Here is a 10,237-nt window from a genome sequence, read left to right on the forward strand (position 1 = left end):
TGAGAGCCAGAGAGGGGAGGTGACCTTCCCAGAATGTGAATGTGGTAGAGCCTAGCTTACAGTTCATGTCCAACTTAGGTGTGAAGTTCTATGAGACTATGCTGCCCTCTGCCTCACAATGCTTTCTCCCATGGGAGAGGAGGCTCAGAGGTACAAAGCAGCTGCAGAAAGACTCTCTCAAGCTATTGACTCTTGGATGACAACAATTAATGTTCAACTTGGCTTTACCCCCAGCATGCACTGCACAGATGCCTGCAGGTCTACAATGCCGAGATCAAGTTTGGGGGGCATTTCCGCAGCTCTGTCTATTGTCCTCCTTTCCTCTTCTGTGGTCATTCTTCCCAAGGGATAGGCCTAGTCCAGGGCGGAGAAAAACAATTCTTGGTGGTAGGGGCATTGGAATTGTATGGGCAGGGTTCTAGGCCAACTTTGGCCTTTCACAATTCTGCTAAGCATTGAACAGAATTTTCACCCTAATTTCACCTTCCCTTCCATCCCTTCCCTAATTTTGCTAGTGTGTATGGAGTTGATTTGATGAGACCTCATTTTTTTTTTTTCTCCCTTGTAACGTGGGCCCTATCTTCAAGCCTATCTTCATAGCCTTTCTTTTCCAGACCTTGCCAAAAAGCAGTAGAAGAGAGGTTATGAAATATAAGAGGAAACCTTAAAACAAACAGGGTAGAACTGGAGGGAATCTTAAATAATGCCTAACCCAACTCCATATTCCACTGATAGGAAACTGAGATCCTGAGACACCATCCAAATTCTGATGTAATCAGCAGAACTTAATATGCCACTTTGAGCACAGAACCAAGTACTTTAGAGGTAAGAGAGGCTATTTGTTTCCAGCACAGGCTGAGATGAAGAGGTACTACCCACATGAGAAAGTTGGACTTTAAGTGACCATAGTCACATTCTGATAAATTCTAAAATGTCTCTCTCATTTTCTCTGACATCATATTGTCATTTTTCATACCACAAATGTGTTACAGTGAAAACCAGGTATAGGTCAATAGATAGTACCAAGAAAAAGAAAAGTTATCATTCTTAATGCTCTTTAGTTTGAAAACTTTATTTCTTTATTTTGATGGAGGAGTAGAGTGGGTCAAGCTAAGAGTTGCCTTATAAACCTGTTGTTCTCAGCAAATGAGTCAGCTGAGATAGAAACATTAGTTTCCTTGGCGTGTCAGCATCTCTCCCAAAGGAGGGTATGCTTTGCTCCCTCCTTTGCAACCCATTGTGATAGCAGTGGGTTGGCATTGCTATCACAAAGAAGGCTCTGGCAGCACCTGATTGGCTTGGCCAAGCTTTTCCCAGTTGGCGTCTGGGCATCTTCCTAGCAGTGGGTCACTCACCCAGCAGTGATTTGGCCTCCTGTTGACATAAATATGCCTAATTCAAAGCAGAAAGTCAATTTATTATTTTGCCTAAAGAAATGTAACTACCAAGCAGGCTAGATTTCTGTCTTGGCATAACCAGGAAATCTTTACCAATAATTTATGATGTGGTCACCCTTGTTGTAGGCATTATGGAAGATGGAAAGATATACAAGGAATGGCGTCTTGCAAAAAGAACTGGACTTTTTTTTTTTTTTGTAGCAATGTGGAGAGTAAAAGCCCAGGGGTCAAATGGTAATTACAGAAGGAGATTCATTTAAAGAATGTCATAAGGAAATAGAAAATAAAGGAAACATTGCAGGAAACCATAGGGGGCTAGCTGATTCATGGAAAATGTGAGGTTATGGCTGGGTCTTTAAGAATAAGTAAATCATTGGTGACTATGGTTGTAGAGGTTAGGACAGAGAAAGCTGGAGCAACAAGCAATCATCTGCCAGATAAGACCCCGGGCTGGGTGAATGCAAGGAGGGAGCGGACAATTTTGTCTTCCAACTCTGTGGAGCTGGAGTCTTATCTTAGGAGTCCAGTGGGCCTGGAGGCCTGATCACCAACCAGGGTAATGTTAGAATAAGACTTCCCTAAGCAAATCAATGTGATGATTGATACAAACAGCCATCACTGGGGCCTCCTCTATTTCCAGTCTCTTCCTCAGTTTCCCAGTTCTTTCAGAACCTCACTGGGAAGTTCAGGGATATATGCCTGCAGGCTGGCCTGGCGCAGATGGATGATGAAGGGTCCTGCCTTGAGTGTAGGGTAGAGTGATTTTGAGTGCTTTCCAACAGACTGTAAATTAAAGACACTCCAAAAAGCCCCTGGTGGGGATAGATGGGGAGAAGGGGTATCACTAATTCTTCATCTTTTCTTCTAGGGCCAGGGTCAGTGGTTCAAATAAACATGGTGCCCCACAGAGATGGCCTGTGGCCAAGTAGCTCTCAGTGGGTTGACTCAAAGTCACCTGGACAGGCTTGGCAGAAAAGCAGGATGGCCCAGCCCTTTCCTAATAGGTTTTCCAGAGTTGATCCATCATTCTGCCCAGAAAAGGGGAGAAGAAAAAATAGATCACGAGCCCCTATGACTGTGACTTGTGCTTCCTTAGAAATGCAAACAGGTGAAGGAGAAAATGACACAGCTAGGGTGGTAGGGGGCACTGGAAGTCAACACATTTCTGGGTTCAAATGAGAAGGGTGAGGTGCTGGCATGGAGGAAACTGGCACTGGCCGTCTCCAGGCAGGACTTTCTGGGCACTGGGCAAGGCCATGGCTTTGGGAGCTGCCCCAAGCTGCTGGTCGTGCCAGTGCTTCATTCACCCTGTGAAATGTATTAATTAGTGAGTGGTTTTGGCTCAGAGAGAGTTGCCGTGGCTTCAGATGGATATAGCAGAAAAAAGGCAAATCCATCTACAGGCGCCTCTGAGAAATCTCAGCTCTTGTGAGCCTGAGAAGAGCTTCCACTAGAGAGAAGGCGAGACCCCAGCAAAGTTGGACGGAGAAAATTGAGACACCCACACCAATTAGTATGAGTCTATCAATCCAGTGCCACCGAAACACAAGTCTAAGCCTAACAGAATCTGTGCTGTGAATAAGTAAGATTGTTGGAAACAGAACAAAAAAAAACTTTGCAAATGGTGCTTCTTTAAGCTTCTGCAGTTCTCTTCTCTCACTCCCTTTTCAAAAATGGCTGTAAAAAACTTTTTGGTCTGGTTTAGCCAGAGCGCATCAGAGCTGGTAGATGCCTTCAAAACTGTGATCTCCCTTTGATTGTCAGAGGGTAGGCTGAGGTCCAGGGAGGTAAACAGACTTTTCCTAAGCTCTGTAGCTGGCTACTGGCAGGATTGAGGGAAGGTGGAACAAGCCTCTTCATTCCCAATTCAGGTTTCTTTCTTCCATCCCACATCTGATACAATAAACATTTCCAAATCTACCTGCCCAGCGGGGCTAAGAGCAGAGTGGCCTCCAGAATAAGTGGAATAGCATCTCAGGGACTGCTGGTCTGAACACGTACTCCGAACATCACAGCTGCTGCCAAGCGGGCAGACGCCTTAGCCCCAGCCCCTCTCCCTGGGCTTTCCTGGGTCTTGTCGACACTTCTCACATCACTCTGCCTTAAATTTTTCTCCCCCTAGAAAGAGATAACTTGCCTTGCATTCATGCCTACCTAACTCAGTTCAATTCAAGTACATAAATCCTGCTGACAACCCTGGCAGAAGCTTTATGAGTAGGGAGTAAAGATTGTGAGAAAGGCAGGGAATTAATTTATAAGGAAGGAAAAACGGGAGAGGAGAGAAACAAAGAGAAGGATGCAAAGCAATTAATGTTAATTGATGCTTAATATATGCCAGGCCCAGTCATCCTAGTTATTTTATTTAATCTTTAAAATAATCCTTGTGTTGTCATCCATGCGTTTTCAGTTGCAGTTCCATGATTTAAGAAAAGCACACAGCCAGAAAGTGGCAGAGAAAAAATCATATCCTGAGTGACAGCTTTACCGGCCCAGTGCTTTCCATTCTAACAAATAGTAGAAAGAGGGAAAGAGAAGAAGAATCCCTTGGTGATAGGAATAAGGTAGAGAGAGGCTGTGAAAGAGAGAAACAGGGCTTTGGGGGATCCTGGGTTCTGATGCTGACCTCTGTGTCATTTCTGTATCCATTGTATGAATGTTTATGGAAAGTCAGCTACGAAGCAAATTGTTCTACGCAGGGGGGTTTCAGCAGAGCTTGGGAGAGCAGATGGTGGGAGGAGTGCATCCATAGGATAGCCTGGGCTGTGGGAATAAGAGAACAGCAAGTCAGGGTGAGTGCTGCAAAGACAATATAAGAGAGCGACAGGCCTCAGAGAGCCTGGGAAAAGGAATGAATGGGGTCACCTTAGGAGGTTCATTAGGAGGGGCCTCTCTGAAGAGGTGACCTTTGAGTCGAGACCTGAGGCACTGGAGTTACAGGAAATGTGATGTTGCACGTGGAGAATTTCTTGGAAATGGAGCAGCAATGTAGTCTGACCCTATTGTTGGGCCCATTAACTTGGGCAATGTCTCACCAAGGTGGAGCATGGTGACAGGTCCTCCTGGGATATGGGCCATGGCAGGACGAGGGGACAATGTCTGTAAAGGATTTAAAAAGAGTCATCAATTCTAACGATGTCAATGATAAAATACTTCTCCGTATGCAGCGGGCCATTTCCATGACCCAGCTCATAAGGAGTGGAGAGAGTGCTATCTTCCTCTAGAGACAGCTCCAGGAAGCAGGAGCTGGTAACCTGGGGGTTGCTCTGAAACCTTCAAAAGGGCAAATCATGTAGGAGTCTCTGGCCACTTTCTTTTCTGTAAGAGAAGATTCACTCAAGGTCAGGGGACCCTAAGGACCCCAGGGAATCACCCAAAAACTCCACCCAGCCCCTAGAGGAAGACAATCCACAGAGCTGGCCGCATCCCTTCGGCCTGTGGCTAAGGCCCATCTGCCCATGGTTCCTTCTTGAAGTAATTGCTATAAGAATTTGTCATTCACAAAAGGAAGTCTCTATTGTCTCTTTTCGGATGTCATGTAACCAATGCGTGTTAAAGGTCAGTTGCATCAGTTCTCTTAAATGGCAATTAAGCTATTGTCTGAGCAAACCAGAGGCATCCGGAGTGCAAGCTTCGCTCAAACCTAGGGACCTGGGAAAGGCTGGGAACAGAGGAGCAAGTAGGACACCACAGGGGAGGGCCGTGGCTTCAGGAAACGTGGGGAACACCCTGAACTGTAAAAGCAGATGCGTCAGCAGACAAAGGGGGTCATTTCACTAAAGCCTCAGTGAAGCAGAGAAATTCCAGACTTTGCCCATCACCTACTGGCAGGCTCTCCCTCCCTCTGTCCCCTCCCCACCCTCTCCTCACCCTTGTCTTTCTCTGCGTCATTATCTCACGCTCTTTCTCTCCCGCAGTTTCTCTGTCTCTCAATCTCGATTTCTCACATCCTGTTTCTCTTTCTTCTTTACTCTTTCTCCCTCTCCTTCACCTCTCCTGGCTTCACTCCACCCCCCCCCCCCCACCCACTCTGTTCCCTCTCACATTCTCATTTGGGGATGGGGGGGCGGCTGACAAACCGGATTGGGGGGGTCTGACAAACTGGATTTAAATTTCAGCTCCGCAGAGTTCTCAGCTCTTGGTCTTGGAAATGTTCCCTGAGCTTCGGTTTTTCTCATCTGAAAATGAAAAAAATAATACCTAGCTCCAAGTATTGAGCTTGTTGTGAGGAATCAAACAGATAACATTTCTAAAATTCCAAACACAGTGCCTGGTCCACGGCAGATGCTTGACTGGTGACAGCTTCCTTTCCCAGTGAGGCCCAGGGAAGTAGGCACAGTGCTTGGCACCCTGCAAGCATGCGACACAGCTTCACAAAATACCCACAGGGAGCCAGGAGCACTGCTTGAATTTTATGGATGACAAAATTGTGGTTCAAGGAAGGTAAAAGTACCCTGGTAGGACACGTAATTTTAAAAAAGTCTATAGCTATTGAGATTACTATATATTAATTCCCATTCTGTCCCTCCGATTTCTCCCGTGAACACTAATTTCCAAATCCCCAACACTCTATGGTTTAAATGATAAACTATTCACCCAAATACTGTATAATTTTTTTTTTTCCTTTTGGGTCAGGGCCATGCTCTGTCACCCAGGCTAGAGTGCAGTGGTACAATCGCAGCTAACTGCAGCCTCAACCTCCCAGGCTTAAGTGATCCTCCCACTTCACAGCCTCCCAAGTAGTTGGGACTACAGGCATGCACAACCACAACTAGCTGATTTTTAAAATTTTTGGCAAAGACAGATCTCACTACGTTGCCCTGGCTGGTCTCGAACTCATGGACTCAAATGATCCTTTCTCCTCAGCCTCCCAAAGTGCTTGGATTACAGATGTGAGCCACCGCACATGGCCATGTACAATTCTTGAAGAAGCTGAAACTCATCTTTCTTCCTCGGTATAAGAAAACTCAGGATATGTTTGGACATCCCCTCCCATCTGCCCTCCCAGCCTCCTCTTCTCCAGGCTGAACCAGATCCTGCTGCATCTTTCTCAAAGACTCTCTTACATCCTCATTATGGTTTCTGCCCCAGTCCTCCATGCTTCTCTGAAGTTTAGAGTCAAAATGCCCTCTTTTGCTTTAGGGGTGAGGCCTTCTCTAGCACCGCGTGTCTACAACACAGAGAGGGCAAACAGAGATAGTGCTTGGTATTTTATTTTTAAAATTTTTAATCTTGATTATATTTTGCAATGTTTATACCATTGCACAACACACGGAAGCATTAGTCACAATTTATATAGCTGATTTCATGGAGCTGAATTCTATGGTGTTTATAGCCGTTGAGTGTCTTCTCCCAGAAATTGGAAAGATGCCCCATTTGCTGTAACACACACGACCTCCACCCCATTCTTTTCCTTTGTAACCCAAGCCACAATGTGTAATTGTGTGTTTATTTTGTGTTTAATGTTTATCTCTTCGCCCAGGCTCTAAGGCTCTATGAGGGCAGGGATCACATCTGTTTAGTTCACCCAGATTTCATTATATATCCAGCATTCTACACTCTGTAACTGCTTAGTCTCAACTCTGACCACACATTAAGTCATCAAGGGAGTTAACAGAAAAAAAAAACAAAAACAATAAACAAGCAAAATGTTTACTAATGTTCCACAACCTCTTTTGAATCAACTGGTCCCTGTGGCACCTGGGGATCCGTAGTCATGAAAACCCTGCCAGGGATTCTTGATCCGGGATCTGGTGATCCTCGGCAGGACAACTCACCATTCTGTTCGATTGCCTGCTTGCCTCCTCCCGCTGACTCCAGCTTCTGTGCCTACAATGAAGGCTGTGCCCATTCCCTCACGTGCCCGCCGTGGCCTGACACCTTCCTGGGCCCACCCTAACACATTCCTCCGTTGCTTTTAACGACTGTTTACAGCTCGCTACCTCCAGGACGTGGCTTCTGATGAAAACTGTCAAGACGCTCTGCCTCTGGTGTAATTCAGAGCCCAGCTCTCCTCCTTAAAATTCTTTTACGCTATTTTCCACAAGCATGTGCTTCTGTTGGCAGTGCCATAAGTGTGATTGATCTTCACTATAAGTTCCTTGAACTTTGCTGTGACCTGGATGCTAAGGTGGCGGGAGCTGCCTCCATCCCCACAATTTGACTGGTACAACCCGAAAGTAGGATGAGAGTCTGTTCTGGTCAAACATTAACGTGGGGCAGGGACAATGGAGAGAGGGTTTGGTCATCTGGCATGCTGCAGACTGCCAGAGGAGCTGGAAAGGCTGAGTATGGGAAAGGGGAGGGATTTCATGGCCTCTTCGGGCTTTGAGTATTTGAAGAAACTGCCTATGGAAGACCAGACCTGTGCCCTGCCTCCCAAGAAACACACAGAGCTTAGACGGTGGAAGCTATCTGGGGCAAATTCAGCTCCTTGTGAGGAAGGTCTTCTAGTTGTTAGGGGTGTCTTGGTAGGTCAGGGAGGGTTTTCCAGCATCAGTCATTTTCATACCAATCTCTTAATTTTTGCCATATTCCTGTACCACCCGTGCTGTTATTTACCTAATCTTTTTTATTTACCGAATTTTTAACCTAATATTTCCTTTAAAACAACTTTAAATTGACACACTTTGTTTCATTCCTGTTTTTAAAAAGTACCTATGACAAAAGATATGAATAGACACTTCTCAAAAGAAGACATGCAAGCCGCCAACAAACATATGGAAAAATGTTCATCATCACTAATTATCAGAAAAATGCAAACCAAAATCACAGTGAGATATCATCTCACACCAGTTAGAATGGCCATTATTAAAAAGTCAAAACCAACAGATGTTGGTGAGGCTGCAGAGAAAAGAGAACACTTATATATTCTTGAGAATTTCAATTAGTTCAGCCACTGTGGAAAGAAGTTTGGAGATTTCTCAAAGAACTTAAACAGAACTACCATTTGACCCAGCAATCCCATGACTGGGTATGTACCTAAAAGAAAACAAATTGTTCAACCAAAAAGACATATGCACTCACATGTTCATCATAGCACTATTCACAATAGCAAGGTTCATGGAATCAACGTAGGTGCCCACCAACAATAGATTGGATAAAGAAAATGTGGTACATATATACCATGGAATACTATGCAGCCATGAAAAAGAAGGAAATCACGTCCTGTACAGCAACATGGATGCAGAGGGAGGCCATTATCCAAAGCAAATTAACACAGGAACAGAAAACCACATACCACATGTTCTCACTTATAAGTGGGAACTAAACATCAGGTACTCGTGGACATAAAGATGGCAACAATAGGCCAGGCATGGTGCTGATGCCTGTAATCCCAGCACTTTGGGAGGCTGAGGTGGGTGGATCATATGAGGTCAGGAGTTTGACACCAGCCTAGCCAACATGGTGAAAGCCCATCTCTACTAAAAATATAAAAATTAGCTGGGTGTGGTGGCACACACCTGAAATCCCAGCTACTCAGGAGGCTGAGGTGGGAGAATTTCTTGAACCTGGGAGGCAGAGATTGCAGTAAGCCAAGAATGTGCCACTGCATTCCAGCCTGGGCAACAGAGTGAGACTCTGTCTCCAAAAAAAAAAAAAAAAAAGATAGCAACAATAGACACTGGTAACATACCCAGGTAACAACATACCCAATATATGCACGATATACCCACACAATATACCCAGGTAACAAACCTGCATTTGTACTGTCTGGTGGGTGTGGTTTGTGAACCGGTATGTGTGGTGTGTGGTATGTATGGATGTGTGTAGTTTGTGAACTGGTGTGTGTGGTATATGGTGTGTATGTGGGTAACTGGCATAACTGGGGTATGGTATGTATGGGTATGTGTGGTATGTGAACTGGTAAGTGATATGTATGAGTGTGTATGGTGTGTGTTGTGGGTGGTGTGTGAACTGGTGTGTGGTATGCATCGGTGCCTGTGATGTGTGAACTGGTGTATGTGGTATGGTATGCATGGGTGTGTGTAGTGTGTGAACTGATATGTGTGGTTTGTGAACTGGTATGAACTGGTGTGGTGTGTGATGTGTGGTATGTATGGGTGTGTGTGGTTTGTAAACTGGTGCATGTGGTGTGAACTGGTGTGTGGTATGCCTGGAGATGTGTGGTTTGTGAACTGGTGTGAATTGGTGTGTGCTGTGTGGTATATATGGATGTGTGGTATGTGAACTTGTATGTGTGGTGTGGTTTGGATGTGGTGCATGTGGTATGTGCAGTATGTGGTGAGAGTGTGGCGTGTGGTGTATGTGGTGCATGTGTGTTTAGTATGTGGTATGCGTGTGGTGTGTGGTGTGTGTGGTGTATGGGGCATATGTGGTTTGTGTGTGGTGTGGTGTTTGTAGAGTGTGGTGCGCATGGTGTGTGCGGTATGTGGTGTGTGTGTGGCATGTGGTGTATGGGGTGTATGTGGTTTGTGTGGGGTGGGGTACGTGGGGTATATGTGGTGGGGTGTGTGGTGTCTGTGGTGTGTGGTATGTATGGGGGTATGTGGTGTGTGAATTGGTGTGTGTGGTTTGTAAACTGGTGCATGTGGTGTGAATTGGTATGTGGTGTGCATGGAAGTGTGTGGTTTTTGAACTGGTGTGAACTGCTGTGTGGTGTGTGGTATATATGGATGTGTGCTATGTGAACTTGTGTGTGTGGTGTGGTTTGGATGTGGTGTATGTGGTGTGTGCAGTATGTGGTGTGTTTGTGGTGTGTGGTGTATGTGGTGCATGTGGTGTGTGGTATGTAGTGTGTGTGTGGCGTGTGGTGTCTGTGGCGTATGGGGTATATGTGGTTTGTGTGGGGTGTATGGGGTGTATGTGTGTGGTGTGGTATG

At 45.5% G+C, this 10,237-nt stretch overlaps 1 long non-coding RNA gene across 1 annotated transcript; it reads right to left on the reverse strand.

The window, feature by feature from the left end:
• Positions 1-1,018: 1,018 nt before the first annotated feature.
• Positions 1,019-8,977, reverse strand: LOC109025923 (uncharacterized). Its single transcript, XR_008677479.2, has 3 exons — positions 5,265-8,977; positions 4,260-4,493; positions 1,019-4,157 (listed from the first exon to the last, which is right to left on the reverse strand). It is a non-coding gene; the product is annotated as an uncharacterized lncRNA (long non-coding RNA).
• Positions 8,978-10,237: the final 1,260 nt, after the last annotated feature.

Source organism: Gorilla gorilla, chromosome 11 (assembly GCF_029281585.2).
Source record: "Gorilla gorilla gorilla isolate KB3781 chromosome 11, NHGRI_mGorGor1-v2.1_pri, whole genome shotgun sequence".
Classification (NCBI taxonomy): domain Eukaryota; kingdom Metazoa; phylum Chordata; class Mammalia; order Primates; family Hominidae; genus Gorilla; species Gorilla gorilla.